The sequence below is a fragment of the Serinus canaria genome, chromosome 21 (assembly GCF_022539315.1).
Source record: "Serinus canaria isolate serCan28SL12 chromosome 21, serCan2020, whole genome shotgun sequence".
Taxonomy (NCBI): Eukaryota; Metazoa; Chordata; class Aves; order Passeriformes; family Fringillidae; genus Serinus; species Serinus canaria.
In genome coordinates, this window is record NC_066334.1 from 418508 (window position 1) to 435895 (window position 17388).

The window sequence follows — 17388 nt, forward strand, 5'->3', positions numbered from 1 at the left end:
TAGGCCAGGCCTGGGCCCAAGGGTGGAGGAGAACATTGCAAGGGCTTCGGGCAGCCATCCTCCATTCCCCCCCCAGAGGGAGAGAGAGGGAGAGAGAGACAGAGCCGGCGCCTGTGATAGCGCTGCCGGCGTGAAGGAGAAGGGGGGGTGCCCAGCAGGGCAGCCAGGCGTGGGAGTTCATGAAGTAAACCGGCAGAGAGCCTGGGACTTTTAACCCTTCTGGGGAGGATGGAAACCTTGCAAATGCTGATTCCTCCTGAAGTTGATGAGATTGAGAGGATGTTGAGAAGAATCCTAGGTGGGAGGAGATGATGGAGTGGCCTTTGGCTGGACTTTGCTTGTATAGCCACACCAGAACCCCTTGTGTTCCTGTGACACAGAGACTGCATTCTAGGGGGAGGCGATGGCTCAGAGCCAAGAGAGTGCAGTGATGTGGAGGAGTGTGAACAGAGACACGGGTGAGGAGGGTGGTGGTGGTGCCTTCCGTCTTCGAGGAAGAGGAAGATGATCTCTGTTCAAGAGACCCCTCGGCCCCAGGGGGTGAAATTTGGGGGGGACAGGTGTCCCAAAAGGAGAGGGACTGTGCTCTTTTTGGAACTGGACAAAGTATCCTTAAAGGGAAAAACTCTAGAAGCAGCTCTGGTCCATGTGCAGTGGTGAGAGCACTGGACATGGAAGGAAGAACTCACGATGGCAAAATGTTCTCCGGGCGGTGCCACACATGACATGGAAACACGAGAAGTTTTGACTGTTTCCTGGGGAAGTCTGTGGTGCAAGGGGGACTCCTCTCTTCTCGAGGAATTGAGAACTGATTATCTAAAGGGTGGATATGGTGGTAATGGAATTGGAAATCTAGGTGAGGGGAGGAGGAAGAAATTTGGAAGGTTTTCATCTTGTGTTCTATGCGTCTTGTGTGTTTTCCTTAGTGTTTTCCTTTGTAGTTTTAGGTTAATAAAGTTTTTTTTTTTCCTTTCAACCTCAAGTTGGAGCCTGCTCTGCTCTGTCTCTGATCACATCTCACAGTGGGTGCCAGGGAAGGAGGTGATCTCGTGGGGGCACTGGCATTGCGCCAGGCTCAAACGGTGACATCAATCTAAATCTACCCTCATTTACCTTAAGGCCATTTCTTCTTGTCCTGTCACTACAATTCCCCTGAAAATGTCCCTCTCCAGACTAAGCAAATCCTGAACTCAAGAGTGCTGCTTCCATTCTTCGGCTAGAGAAGAAATGGACCAAGCCCAGAAGACTTTTAAGTGTGGGCTCCAGTGCAGTCCTTGTGCCAAGACAGGTTGGAGCAGGACTACTCAAGGTGGACAGTTTGTCTCACCAGGTTCCTGAGGGAGGAATATCTGACTCAAAGTTATGCCACTTATCCAGGGTGTGCGGTACTTCAGTCTGCTCTCTGCAGAGCCAGGGAGGTTTCCTTTGGTTCAGGTGACCATTGACAGCTCTGTACCTACTGCAACAGCCCTGTGAGAGCACTGTTGTAACTGTTCCTCCTTTTATAATGAAACAAAGAGGCAGTTTCTCACCTATTCCATTTCTCACAGGTCCTACCAGCTCTGTCTTAATGTGATTTGGACCCAGCTCTGGAATTATCAAGCGATGGGTCCTTCTGTCCTGTCCCTCTGTCCCTCTTGTCCTGGTGATGTTCATCTGACCATGCAGGTTCCATGAGTATTCAAACATCCAGCTGGATAGCAGCCCCATTGCAATGCTGGGGCCTCAGGCTTGTTATCACACCATGAGGTATGTTCTAGAAGTGGTGGGACCACACATCTGAGCAGTGCATCACTGTAAACATCCTAACTGGGGCAGGCAGAAACATCAGCACTTCTCTCTGTGTTCAGCCTCTGTGCTGGCTGGGGCTGTTTGCCATCCTGATGCTGTACTTCCAGAGGTTTCCTTTCTTTGAGGAAGCTGGTATTACTCAGTAGTGCCTAATGCCTGTTCCTCTTTTCCCTGGCAGGGCCAGCCCTCCTCCCACCCACACAGTTGCTGCAGCTCCAAGCCACATGCTCCATCTGTGCCAGGGACACAGTGGTTCGTGCTGCCTGCAGGCATGTCCCAGCATTCACAGAACTGTTCTAACTTTGCCCTTCTGCCTTCTGTTCACCTTCCAAATCTGCCCTTTCTGGTTCTCTCCACGCTGTTGTCTCCAGGACTTTTCCAGCTCTAGGATGGTGTCTGGTCCTGGATGCAGGACATTCCCACTCTGGGCTGTCCTCAATGGGAGTGGACAAAACTCTCCTGGTACCAAGGTGAGCAGTCTGGTAGCATTCACTTCAAAACCCCAGTGCTCATCCAAGCTGTGAATGCTCCAGCCACTGTTATTTCTACCAGGGACCACATCAGGGGTTAGCTCAAGTTCCTTTCTTTTAGCAATCACAGAATCCCAAAGAGATTTGGGTTGGAAAGACCTTGAAGCTTATCCCGTTCTACCCCCTGTGTTCACCTTCCACTCTCCCATGTTGTTCTAAGCCCTGTCAAGCCTGGCCTTGGACACTTGCAGGTATAGGGCAGCCACAGCTGCTCTGGCAACCTGTGCCAGGGCCTCACCAGCCTCCCAGGGAAGAATTTCTTCCTAATAATATAAATTTTCTGTCTCAGTTGAAAGCTATTCCCTCTTGTCCTGTCACTACATGCCCTTGTAACAAGTCCATCATGCTGCTCAGAGCAGTCTGCTGACTCACTGCTGGTCACAAAACTGAGCAGTAAAACCCACCCACTTGTGTCCCATCACTGCTGCGGTGCTTCTGCCTACACTTCCTCTGCGTAAATCCAGTCCACTTGCAAAATTTCCTCTCCAGCAGAGTGCACAGAGGCATATGAGTTTCTAATGACAGCTGAGATTTGTGAGTATTGACTTCATTATTCAGGGATTAAAATATTCCAGCTTCATTGTGACACAGAGGTGCATTAATGATTTATAGTATTGCATTTTGATTTGACACCTTAGCAACCTTTAAAAGTGGATTGTGCCATGGATTCTTCTGAAATCTGGAAATTAGATCTTAAAATGTAGCAGCTCATTGACTTGAAAGGTAGGGCAGTGGACTGGACACAGTAGAGCGGTATGGTGGCACCAGCTGCCTGAGGGAGTGGCACTGGCTGGGGGACACACCATCCATTTCCACACATGACATGGGGCTGGTGCCTGGCGTGGCTGTGCTGATTCTCTGTCGTTCTTGAGGGACCTTTTTTAGAATTTTATGTCTTTTATAAAGTGATACGATCCTGGGAGCACACAGGCTTCCAGAAGTATTTCTGAGCCATGACACTTCTCTCCATGCCTCTGTCCCACCTTTTGATGGGACAGAGCCCTGTGACCATCTGTCCCAGCAGAACACCCCAGCCCTTGCTCCTCTAGTGAAGAAGACTGAGAATGAGAGACAGCCACTTGTGTCTTTGCTGTCCCTGCAGGGAGTCCATCACTGAGTGCCCACGTCCATCTTACCTGTTATTATCAGCAACTGCTTTGAGACCTGCTTGTACAGTCTCTTGTACGCAGTGGGGGTCCCCATAGATCACTTAATCTCTTACCACTGCTCTTAGCAGACTCCTGGGGCTGTGTCTTTTCCTCTTGTCTGTATCGTGAGAAGAAGAGGAGGGACAATTTCAGACATACAGATGGGAGGAGGGATGTTTCATTCCAGACATACCTGTTGCGGAATTTCCCCCTTGAACTGATGCCTGCAGCAGCCTCAGCCCCTGGGGACCTCCAGGCCCCTTTTAGGAGTTTCTTCCTACCCCCTTTTATCTCCACTCCTTCCTATCCCAATTAGCTGCTTGTTTAAGGTGCTGCAAACTTCACTTGATAAGTTTACCTAATTGCTTCACTTAAGTTAATTACTTCTTGGCTGAACAAGAAAGCAACATAATTGATGTCAAAGCATATTTGTCACTTTCATTAATGTCCCTGTCCATGGGAGTGGGAGAACTTGGGCCTCTACCACCACAGCACCCTTCCTTGACCAGGCAGCACCCTGCTCCCCACAACTCCTGAAGGCTGTAGGAGAGTGGAGGTGGGTGCTGCACCTCAGGCTGCTCTGCCATACCTGTGTGCCCCCATAGGCAGGTTACAGTGTACTGGTGATGCTGCCTCCTGCCCCTACTTCTTGCCAAACCCTAGGAACAGGCAGCAGTTTTGAGGCACTCTCGGTAAATCCCATTATCCAGCACTGCCGGTCTGATGAATAGGCAGGGCAGGTGAGGGCAGGGAGGCTGCCCAGAGCACAGGTAATGAGCCCCATTCCAGGCAGCAAACACCTCTGGCATTAACCTGTTGTGGGTAAAAGGATGATCCTCATGGATCCAGCCTGCCTGACATGGGGAGCAGCACCATAGGGACACCCTTGGCCAGATCCAGAGCAGACCCTGCACAAGGCTAAATCCAGTCCCTACTCTGGTTGCGTGCAGGCTGGATTTGGGCCAGGATACCGTCTCAAGTGACTTCCCTGAGTCCTAGTTGTTCACTGGGAGTTAGGAGAGCTGGCAGGATGCTGAGCTGAGGTCTTTGCTGCTAAATGAGGCTGGCAGTGATTGTCAGGGAGTTTGCGTCTGCTTCTTTCTTTTGGAGGGTTCTTATTTTTGTTCCCTTTGCATGTTAAAGGATTTGAGGCAGTAGGTTAGCTCATAAAAAGGTTTCCCTGGGAGCAGCTGCCTGCTGGACTTTAGGTGAATGCCCTGGAGAAAATGCCTCCCACTCCAGTGAAATCTTCCTCCCTTGACCTGCACTGGGAGGTGAACTTTTGTGCAAAAGAAAGATAATCCCCTTCGCACACCGGGACTGAAGGCGCTGTGATAAAAGCTTTATTCAAGATCATGCTTTTTTTTTTTGCTTTTTTTTTTTTTTTCAAACTTCTACCTCAAACAAAAAGTTTGGTTTATGCTGGATTGAAGCTCAGAGTGGTGACAGCTTCAGAGCTCATCTTCCTGGCTGGTCAGTGCCAGTGGGGATCAGGACAGTGTGGGGATGGAGGGCACTAGGATCATTATCCCAGCACAAAGAGGGTTTAGGGGCTCAGCTCCATTTCCCAGTGCACAAAACCACTCAGGGTTCAGGTTCCCTTTCAGTCTGAGGGATTATCAGGCAGCTGGAGCAGTCGCGGGGGGTAGCCTGGGGAATGGTTTGTGTTTGATCTTGCTCAGCAGAGTGTCTGGCAGGAGCTGTGCTTGGGGGTCCTGGAAACCTTCTGTGCTGGAGGTGACATAAAGGGGTGGGGCTGCTCCCAGGGTGAGCTGGGTAATGGGGGGTGTTGTGCTGGTTTGCGCTTCAAAAGTCAGACGATAGGCTTCATTGCAGGGTTGTTTCTTCATTATGGGAGCCCCACTGCTGGGACCTTTTTTGAGGCTTTCTGCCAGCTGCAGATATTTCCCTGCAGCCAGCCAAGCTGGTATCCAGTAAGAGTCCACTCAAAGTGTCTCTTCTCAGGGTGCTCAATGTCTTGTATCAGTATCTGTGTCATCGGGACTTTCAGTTCTCTGGGATACCCTGCAACTGAGGATGACTTGTGTGGTAGGCTGTATCACAGGACACCCAGCTGCAGGACTTCCGATGTCATGGGACACCCCGATGTCACACATACTCCATGTCCCCAGACACCCTTTGGTGTAAGACACCCCGTGCCCCATCCTGCAGAACAGAAGAGCAGCTACAGCATGAGAAGCTTGATTACTAGGATCACGTGTTTCAGTCAGTGAAATAGGACATACATAACCCCACTTTCACCTCAGCAATGATTTTCACATCACAGCCATGCAAAATGGCAGAGGTTCTCTCTCTTCCACTGCTATATCCTGTCCATGTTTAGCCCTTTGTAAAATGAAGGATCACAGGCTGAACTATGTGCTCAGGATAACTCCTCTGAAGCTAATGGACTTATTATGGTTCCTCATTTCAGACCTAAGCTCAGCAAACCTGGTCTCAGGGGGAAAAAAAAATCTATTCAGGGATGAAATTAATTCTGTTGTGTGCAACATGTTTTGCATGGAGATAAAGTTCCCTCTGTGTGGTTTCTGCAGGGCCTGGTCCCCTTGCTGACCCCAGGCACTGCTGGGCATGCAGCCTGCAGCCCAGATCCAGCTTTTCTGCACCTGAAGCAAAGTCTGTGTCCCAACTGTGCTGAGCCAGGGACATCAGAGGATATTTTCCAGCTTGTTCTGGTGAAAATCTAGCAATCCACAGGTCAGGGCATTGGAAAAGACCTACTTGCCTTATGCTGTTAGCATTTAGAGAATTTGCTCTCCAGCATACTCCAGCTGGCTTAAGCACAACTGTCTCACCAGATCTGCGTTAGCCTGGGAGAAGATCCTCCCTGACAGGACCAAGGAGCCAGAAAGGGTGGACCAGCAGCTGTATTGCTGATAGGCTGCCACCACTTGCAGCTTGAAACCTCCTTACCTTATGCTTCTCCTGCACAACCTTCCCCTGCACCCATATACAGATGCCAGCTTGGATGTGTGAACATGGCTACTGAGATTGTAATGAGAAAGCAGGAAGCCCAGGGGGCTGGCTGAGTTTGGGATCTCATGGCCCAAGCAAAGAGAAGGGGTTAACTCACACAGATTTGGGAAAGGGGGATGTTTTCACTGAGGAGCTTTTTGAGACTGTGGCCATATCATAGGCTGTTGCCAACAAATATGTTTTGAGAGGCTGAGAAAGAGATTGCTCCTGATTCCTGCTGGGAATCCTCAGAAGAGAGTGAAAAATCAGTACAACATCCTACATCCCTCCAGAGACAGGAGTGACATGGACACCTGGTCCCACTGAAGGGTTGCAGGGCTCTACCTTGCAGTTTTGAGGTCTGTCTTTAATTAAAGAAGAGCAGCTGAGCTGGGATAGTTCCCAAGTCTTGGGGAGGACTTCCCTTCCCTGGAAAGAAGATGCAGGAAGTTTTTGATGCGGAGAAGGGCTTTCCATGAGGCCTTGGGCAACACCAAATTCTTCTGCTGTGCCTGTGGAGCAATGTCACACTCCATTCTTGTGGCTGCCAAGGATGTGGACACGAACTTCTGTCAGACAGAGCTGTCTGACAGAAGTCAGGGAACAGGTGGATAAAGGAGAGGGGCACAACCCAGACCTTCTCATAGGAAAGCTGTTCTTTTCTTTAGAGTCAAAACTGCACTGTCAAAGGGGTCATTCTGGACACGGGGGGCTGGCAGCATGGTGGCTGATGGAAGTGCACTCTCACTGGGTAATCCAAGAACTCTAATGATCTGCCTTTGATCTCCTATTCAACAGGGAGATTTATTACAGCTTTCATTTCAAGTCAGAATTGATGAATTTCAGTGGACCTGTCAAGTGGCTACAATCTGGAGGCATTTATCTTTCAGGAGGAAGAAACCATCCCCTCTCTTTCTCTCTTGAAATGATGGGGAGGAGACATGGTACCCAGCCAGCGAGCCTCAAATAATGCCTGCAGCATGACAGCAAAGTTTGCCTTGCTCAGGGCAGGCTCTCTGCTCCAGCTGTGGACCAGCAGCTGCTTCAGGGGTTTTTCTACTCTGACACAAAGTTAATCTGCTAATTATGTGTTGCTCCTCCTCTTCCTTGCTTCTGCAACCAAAGGGATTGAGATCCAGCATCACAGGCTCCCAGGGCCATTTCACTGCAGCTGAGGATCCTCTGGATCTGGAAGATGCCTCTGCTTCTCCAGAAGAATGTGACCTGGATACCCGATGTCCAAAACTGTCTTTTATGTTTTAGATTGTGCAAAGGACCTCAGTTGCATTTAAATGATTTTCTGCAGTTTAATCAGATTCTACACATTTTGCTTCTGGGTGCTCATAGGTCCTGGGGGGAGTCCATTCCAAACTTTTCTTGTAGGTGCAGTTTACCTGTCCCATCCAACTCTTATTTTCTCTCAACACCCTCCTGCTGAAGCAGGTCTGCAGCTGCAGACCCCTTAGAGGAGATCCAGGATGGCATGTGCCATTCTGCAGCAGGGGAAAAGCTGGGGCTGTTTGTTGAGTAATGCCAAATTTATCATTCCTAAGGGCCACAGAAGAGGCCCTTTGGAATTTAGCAGCAAAGGCTCATTTAGCAGGAAAGACCTTAGGCACTATTTGCAGCTCTTCTCAGGCTGCTCCTTGTCAGGCTGCTCCCGGGCAACTCTTGATGGTGTTGCTGCTGGTCTCTCTCCACGTCATGTGGCTGCAATAGCAGGAGTGTGTTTCTGTTACATATTGGCACTGATTTGGGATTTGCACTGAGAGATGCAGTCCAACTACATCTGCAGCTATTTTTCCCAGTCTCCAGAACTAGTACCATTGCTTTGCTTCATCCTCTACCACCTTCTGTCCCCATCACTCCCTTTGAGGAAGAGGCTTTCCCCTGGTCAGAGACTGCACCTTCTTGATGCTCTGTCTCAGTGCAGCAATGAGTGTCCCAGGAGCACCAGACAGGTGAACACAGCATCCATGTAGCTCCTGTCTCAGCCTACTCTTCCAACCCTGGAACCATAACTCAGGGGCACATGGCAGAGTTACAACCTACCCAGAATGCTGATGCTGCAGCACATCACTGTCAGAATGGCAAGAGGACACATTGAAACATGGAAATCTGTTGGCTATTACTGTGTGCCCACCTGCTTACAAGGACTTAGGCTACTCTGTTATGAGAGAGCTGTGGAGAGTGGGACAGGAGACTTTGTCATTCAGTTAACAGGTGATGGTGCGCACTCAAAGCCCAGAACACAGACATCATTACCAGAATCTAACCTGGTAAGATTAGATTCTGTTAAAACTAACCTTGTTTTTTCAGAGAGCTGTGGATTTTGACAGGATTGTTTACTGGAGAGATGTAAGGCTGGGTATGTGAAGGTAGTGTCATTCCACATGCTGTTCACATTATGCAATTTCTTGCTTAGAGGCTGCTTAGCAAGGTCTAAATTCTTCAGCAGAAATGCTGATATAGTGCATGATTGGTAAAACTTGCCATGTGGGATGAATACTGCCTTTTCAGGAATTTTGATTTAAAAGATTTAAAAGTCTGATTAGACTGAATTAATATCAATCCTTTGCTAAGTTATAATGATGTTAGCTGTTGCCATGAAAATTAGAAATTTGTATACCTGGAAGAATATTTGCAAGTTGATATGCTCAGAGCCACATTTATCACTATGTGGCTAATGTTTTAGTTTGTGGACAAGAAGATTCATATTTGTAAGATATTGTGGCTCCTTAGAAAATTCAGTAGATCCCTCCTTGGAAATATTTCAGGTGGATATGAATGGAACGCAATGTTAAGCCACAGCAATTAATGCCACTCATAAATCAGGCCTTCCTGTGCTCACTTGAAAGCAAACCCTGAGTGTTATCTTCAGAAGCTATTAGAGAATTAGATATAATTAGCTCATGACTCTCCACTGTAAAGGCAGGCAGAATTGTGCTGGCTTCACCTGTTCGCTTGCTTTTTACCTCACAGCTTTGATAAAGTAATTTTATTGTGAATCTTTTGCCATAAAGACACATGTGACAGCATTTTGGTTTGGTACAGCTATTCAGTGATTCAAACATAGTTATTCTTCCTTGCCACTTATAAATTGAAATTTGACTTGAAATTAAAACGGTTTAAATTGATGGACCACAAGTACAGTAAACAGTAGCTCACTCCTTTAGAATAATCTGAAACCATGACTTTGCAGCAGTTAAGTTCCACATGTCAGTCTTATACACCCACTGACCTAACCGAGCTACTTGTGCAAAACTCATGGCAGTATTACATAGGTCCTCAATGTTTTATCCCAAAATATTTATATCTCATTACCTTTAACAGTCCAAAATCTATTGTACAGACAGTCTTGAAAAGCTGTCTTACCATCTCGGAACTGAACAGGTTTGGAGTACAATTTGGCAAGATATACACTGTTGTCATTTTTCTGAGTAAAGCTGCACCTGAGTAAACCCTGGCAAATTTACACCAGAAAACTCCTGACTATGAACAAGTATTTTCAATAATATTTGCACTTATCATGAGCTATTCTCAAAAATAAACTATATAAAATCATTTAATGCATCATAAATGCATTTGCCACACCTCTATAATCTCTCCAGTAAATCCATGTTGCTGCTATTGCAGTTACAAATCAGTCGTTTTCCTGCATATTGTTCATTGATGCTTAACTGTTGTATGACAAATTTTCAGCAGCTTTCTCGTAATGATGGAGTCAAAATTAGTTAAATTCTTTTGTATCTGAAACTTTTAAAGGAACATTCAACTCTGACTTTAGTTTTGTTAAATTCAAGTGATGTTAATTTTCAGTTCTGTTAAATTTAAGTGATGTTAGGTTTACGTTCTGGTAATTTGAAGTTCTTTAAATTAATTTAAGTTCTGCCAAGTTTAGGTTCTGTTAAATTTAAGTTCTGTTAAGTTTAGTTTCTGTCAAGTTTAAGTGAAGTTAAGTGTTGTTCAGTTTAAATCTGTTATTTTAAGCTCTGTTAAGTTTAAATTCTATTAAGATTAATTTCTGTTCAGTTTCAGTAATGTTAACTTTAAGTTTTGTTAGGGGTGTTTTGTTAGGGGTACTTTTTGTTGTGTTTGGGTGACATTAAGTTTAAGATCTGTTGAAATATGCGCATTTAAATTACAAAATACAGTTATTTTGTTATAAGATGAAACTGACTGAAACAACTATGATGAAGAATTTGGTAAGCAACTGTTTAAGAATATAAGATACTAAGTTGTGTAAAAATATGTGAGGATGCAGTTTATTAGATCCTTAATTTCAAAGAAAATTCTATGGGTTTAAACATTCTACACTAATTACGATCAATTAACGTAATTATTCATAACAATCTCTGCTATTATATCTTCCATTGGTAGCACAGAGGAATGAATAACAATTCCAAATTATGGATGTTATTAATTGTAAGCTGTTTAGAACTTTGTTTCTTGCTGTTATTTTGCTTTATTTTCATATATGCATAGATGTGTGGAAAAACATACTCTCAACTTCTTAGGATAGTTACTGTTGTATTAATGATTCGGAATATGTTGTGGATGTCACAGTGTGAATTCACTGACTTTTCATAATGGGCATTATCCATAGGATATTATTTGAGGTTGACACATGCATTGCTTTGGTTGTTTGGAGTATGCTTGTGGTACCATTGACTACTTAGGTAAGGATGAATGACAATGCCAGCTGCTTTACAAACTTTCCATACTCTTGGTAGCTATCTGAAGGACATGTATAATTTTAAGGAACTTTCTCAACTGCTCTTACTAGAGGCTTTTTTATCGGATATGTTAGGGAAAGCCTTCCAGTTAAGGCCTTCACCCTGGCCAAGCCCCAGCCCTAGCTGGTTGGAAGTATGCCAACAGACCCAGGTGTTTTCTGCATTAAAACTGAACTCAGGTCACTTTGACTTGCCCATTTGGACTTATAAAAGCTGGACCCCCTTTTGAGGTAAACCTAGAAACTTTTCCCAGGTGTGGTTCTCTGAGTCCTCATTGTGAATCAGGGTTTGCAGCTATTGCAGACTCTAGGTGATGGTACAGTTTATAGGCAATTGATAATGTATCATTCTAAATCACAATCCTTTTTCTTGTGTGCTAATTATTACATGTATTACCTTGCTTATTTTTGCTTAGTGTGAGTTTATTGCTTTACCACATTTGTTGCTTTACTTTTATGTTGCCTTTGTGTTCATAGTGAGAGATGTGCATGTTGTTGAAAAAACAAAGAAGGGGCAATACAGCTCCTCAAGAACATTTAGATAATGCAATACTTATACTGGAATTTTTGAAAGCAGATCATCAATTTTGATCCCCAGCAGAGCGATACTGCTCTGAAGATTTTCAGATACAGAACCTGTGGAGGCCAGAAATCTGGCCAAGCAAAAGCCTGCTGCACTCCCCTGGAGGACTGACCCCTAAGCCACAATTCCTGGTTATGGTGAGCAAAAAGAGCATCCCCAGCTCTCCTTGTTTTTTTTATGTTGATTCCTTGTATCACACTGGCCCTTCCCCCTTGCTCCACTTGTGCCCTCATCCCATTGGCCCTGGTGTTCTGTCCCGCCCCTCGAGATCCCGATATAAACCCTTGCTTTCCCTGCCTGAGTGGCCCGTTTGTCCCTGGACCCCCTTGAGGGAGGAGCTCAATAAAGGCTCTCCTTGGAACACCACACCATGACCCTATCTCTCCTTCTGCATTGTCTGGACCACAGAAGAGCTGAAATCACCTGGTGTGAGCACAGACGTGCCTGTGTGCCCCCAAGGTGTCTTTTTCAAGACACTTCGTCGGGAAGGCTGCGGCACTCTGAACAATGCCCACCATGACAGAACCAATTTCTAGAAGTTTTACATAAGGATCCACAATTGGGTGTGCAATGGCAAGGCCTAGCTGATTCACTAACCTTGGGGAGGATGTGGGCATGTGTTTTTATTGCCAACAGGTTACCTGCTTGTCTGGACAAACATTGATTGCCTCTGAGGAGATGAGGCCCAGTGAGAGGAGACATGACCATCCAGCCCTCGTGGCCAGTGCAGGAGCAGGGGTAGGACTGCCAGGACATGGCCTTGTCTGGAAGCTTATGAAGACAGCCTGCTAACAGAGATCTTGTGTTCCACTGCATCCACTGTCACGTTATTGTGTTCCTGCTGACCTTCAGTTATTCCCTGTTCATGCTTCCAGAGGGACATTTAGTAATGTCGAAGACAGCATTTCTGTCTAATGGACTTCATCCTACCTAAACAGCGCGGCCTCTGAGCTCCAGCAATATGAACTTTGGAACAGTAGCCATTTATTTCCACTTCCTGGGGACATTGGACACCATCTTTTTGTTTTCCTCTGTTGTTTTCCTCTGTTGTGAGTGTCTTTGTCAGTGGCATGATTATATTTGATGAGTTTTTTATTGATTGTGATGTGTATTCCTTGTATCTTATCCTGTGTCCAGCAGATGACCAGTAATAGACTTAATAAGATTATGGCCTTATAGGTGCAGACTATTTTGGCATTTGGGTACATGGATCCTTTGCACAAAAAACTAAGGGGGAGATGTTGCATTAAGGTAAAACTTTACAAAATAAGGGCCTTGTTACCCTTGAAAAATATGGCTCAGGCCTATTACTTAAGCTAAGTAGAAAAGGACTGTGGGAAAGTGACTCAGCTGAATTAGAGGTAGAAAAATAAGTTATATACCCACTACATGGTCACATTGTGGTTTATGGTGATTAGTTGGGTTACATTTGTTGTGCTTAAATTGAATGCAACTGTTAAAGGCCTAACTGCTTTAAAAGTCCTGGTTTTGCAATAAAGGGTTCCCTCTTGCACCTACCTGGGGAGTCTGCATCACTCTGCTTCGTAACTATGGACCTGTTAAACTCATGAACAGGCAGGTCCTGGGTCACTGGGCATGGCCAGGCAACACCTTTAAAAGTTAAGGAACAAGTCTTCAAAGTCCTTCTTGTGTTACCTTTACTGTCCCTTTTCCTGGCCACAGATCCATCAGAACTTTTCCTCTCCAGAAAAAGCCCTAGGAAAGGAAGAAGTTGAGAATCAAGGAGCAAACCCAGCCAGTACTCAGGAATGCAGGTGCATTGCTGGACTCTGAGTGTTTTATAAGTTCTTCCCCAGTCCTGCTCCCCATAATCAGATTATGAAACTTTTGACTCAAATTAATGCAAACTAACAGATCATGCAGAGAGCCATAAAAATAAAGTATAATAAAAGCCCTAAATTGAGAGCGTCTTCTGTAAACAGAGCACTGTAAACACAGTAATTTGTCTCTCTGCAATGATATTTGGTGAGGTATGAAAAAGCCCCAAGAGATGGCAGGAAAACACATCTGTTCTCTCCTTGCAGGTGAGGAAGGAGAGAAGGGATGGGAATGCAGCACAGTTCCGATGGCTCCAGGGTCAGCACAGGCCCCATTGTGCTCCCGGAATGGGAAGAGGGCTCCTCCAGAATGAGTCAGATTGGAGGGACTACAGTGGGTCACTGGTGCCACCTCTCTGCTTCAGCAGGGCCATCCCAGAGCACAGGGTGCAGGATTATGTTCACACAGCTCTGGAATATCCCCAGGGAGGAGATTCCACAGCCTCTCTGGTCTCTACTCAGGGCTGGGCACTGCACAGAGAAGAAGTTCTGCCTCTTGTGCAGGGGGAATTCCTGGGATCAGACCCTGCCCATGGCTCTGGTGCCATTGCTGGGCTCCTGAAGCAGAGCCTGGGCCCTGCTCTGCCCCTCCCTGTACACAGGGACACCCAGGGCTGAGGGCCTCTCTCAGCTGGGGCTTCTCTCCAGGCTGAGCAGCCCCAGCTCCCTCAGCCTTTCCTGGGCACCCAGATGCTCCAGGCCCTTCTTCAGCTCCGCAGACTCTGTTCTCCGTTCCAGGAGCTCCTTGTCCCTGCTGTGCTGAGGAGCACAGAGCTGGAGAAAGCACCCCAGAGCTACCTCCCAGGGCTGGGCAGAGTGGCAGGATCACTGTCTGACCTGCAGGGAATGCTCTCCCTGATGGTTCCCAGGATCCCACTGGCTCTTTGTACCCAGTTCACTCTGCTGGGCAGGGACACTTTTTTGTCCCCGGGTCCTTCTCCACAGAGCTGCTCCAGCAGGTCCCCCCCAGCCTGGGGTGGTTGTTTCTCCCCAGGTGCAGGACCTGTATTTCCCTGTGCTCTACTTCCAGACAGTTCTTCTCTGCCCATCAACCTGTAGAGGTCCTTAGTTCCCCATGTTTTCCTTCCATTTTGCTCTGGCTCATTCCTCTCTCCACAATCCGATGCAGAGTGTTTAAACCAACACTGGGCCTCGATTCCCAGCTCTCTGGAGTCAGCACCTCTTCCTGGTGCCACGGAATTGTTTGCATTATTTGCAGATTTGGATGAAGGTCTCAGTGACTTCTACGAGGAAAAGGGTTTTCGGTGATTATTGAATTCCCAGGCAGGGACTCTTCCAGAGATAAGAGGATGAAATGGTGCCAAACGTCCTGGAAAGGCTTGTTCTGCACAGGGAACAAACACAAAAGTTCAACATTTGTAAGGAATATGAACAGCATTTCCATGGAAGGAGATGAGGTGGAGGCAACTGGAAACTTCTCTCTGGAAAAGAATGGCTTCCAGGGAGAAGTTCCACCTGGAAGACGATGTCAGTCCAGGAAGTCTCCTGCATTTCCCACTGCTCATCCCCAGTTTAAAAATTGCCATTTAGAGCAGAGGGAACCATCCATTTCCAGCACTCCTGAGTGGACTTTCAAACCCAGGAATTTGACAACTGAACCTTCAAAAAATTGGGATTGGGTCAATTCATTGAGAGCTTCTCCCTGAGCAGAATTCCTGCTATAAAAATGTTCACTTTTCCTGGTCTATTACTATTCCTACTCTTGAACTTCCCTGAAAAGCAGTTTTCCACCTAGGAAGGTGTCTTAGGTTAGAAGATGTAGCTGGGGGTGTCTATTCTATCACCATCTGTTAGAGGTGGGGCAGTTATGTTCTGTTCATTGGGCAGTTTTCTTTATCTCTTCCACAACCAATCCTTCCTCCAGGAGATCTCTTTTGTCCATGGCCACTGAGTGTCCCTGCATGGCTGATCAAATTCCATCCTCCCATGGGGAGATGCTCTGCCCAGGAGGAAGAACCAAGCATTCCTACCTGGATATAATCTGACACTGGGAACAGCACAGCAGCCTTTTCCCACTGCATTCCCAGAGGAGCACTTTCTTCTCCACTGGATTCCCAGAGAACAACCAGGCCCATTTACACCACCCCTGGAGCTTCAGAGGAAAACTCCACCCTTTTCCAGGATCCCTGCTCCAGCAGAACCACAGCCGGCCACTGCAGGAAGACTGAGCTACCCTGGGATGGGTCTGTGCCATCACCCTGACCCACAGGGTGTTCAAGTCCTATTCTGACCGTCAGTGTTGTTTTGTATTATTGCATTTTAAATTTTATTTTTATTTTCTTCCCTAATAAAGAACTGTTATTTCTACTCCCATATCTTTGCCTGAGAGCCCCTTAATTTTGAAATAATAATAATCTGGACGGAGGAGGTTTACATTTTCAATTTCAGGGGAGGCTCCTACCTTCCTTAGCAGACACCTGTCTTTTCAAACCAAGACAGATTGGCTTTACAAGTCCTACTAAATAGTAATAAATAAAATTAGTAATAAGCTTATTACCAATTTCTAATAATATCAAAATAAGAAGCTTTTCAAACAATGACAAGGCTGAAGTTTTAAATAATTTACATTTTTTCTCCTGAAACTCATGAATTGATTTTTAAAAATTCAGGGCTTGGGAAATTTTTTGAAAGATTTTGAACCCTTTCTCCCAGTTCTTTGAGACGGCTCCAAACTGTGAAGGAGGATGAGGAGCACTGGGTTTCCAGATGGGTTCCCACAGGCAAGGAAGCTAAGAGGCTGCAGCTGCAGCCAGGGATGGCATTCTAGGGGAAAACAATGGAATTTATCCACTTATCCAGCTCTTCTGGTGGTTCATGGAGATTCAAGGCAGGTTGGACAGTCATGAAGATGTTCAAGTAGGTGTCCAAGGTCAGCTTAGACAGGGCTTGAAGCAACCTAGGATAGTGGAAGGTGCCTGTGCCCGTGGAAGGTGCCCCTGCCCCTGGCAGAGGTTGGAAGAGGATGAGCTTGAAGGTCCCTTCCCACCCAAACGAACCCATGATTCCATAATTGAAACATTCCAATTTTTCCCACCTTCAAGGGCAGATCAGGAAAAATGAGTAAATTATGCCCATGGAAACTTTGCAGCCGTGGGCTGTGAGAAGGGACCAGCACAGGCTCTGCTGCCTCTCCAGAGACTGGCATGGGAGGGATGGTCTGGAAATGATTGATTCCAGAAAGGAAGCTTTGTGAGAAGAATTTCTGGTTTGGGGTGATTTGGGAAGGCATGATCTAGGAAGGGAATGTTTGAGGAAGGAGGGTTTGGGAAGGAATGATTTAGGAAAGAAATTATTTGGGTGGGGGTGATCTCAGCTGGGATGATTTGGGAAAAGAAGGTTTGGGAAGAGATTATTTAGGTGGGGATGGCTTGGGAAGCTTTGGCAGGAGATGATTTAGGTGGGGAGGATCTGAAAAGAAATGTTTTGGGAAGGGAAGGTTTGGACAGGGAGGATTTGAAAAAGGGATGATTTTTGTGGAAATGGTTTCAGAAAGAAATCATTTGGGAAGGGAAGTTTTGGGTGGGGAGGATTCAGGAAAGGAAGGTTAGGGAATGGAAAGTTTGGAAAGGGATTTTTTGGGTGGAGATTATATCAGTGAGGGAGGTTTGGGAAGGGATTTTTTGGGCAGGAGGGTTTGAAAAAGGGATGAGTTGGGTGGGAATGATTTGGGAAGAGATGACTTGGGAAGGGATGTTTTCGGGGGGGGAAGGATTTGGGAATGGAATGTTTGGAAAGGGATGATTTGGGTGAGGTGGTTTGGGAAAGG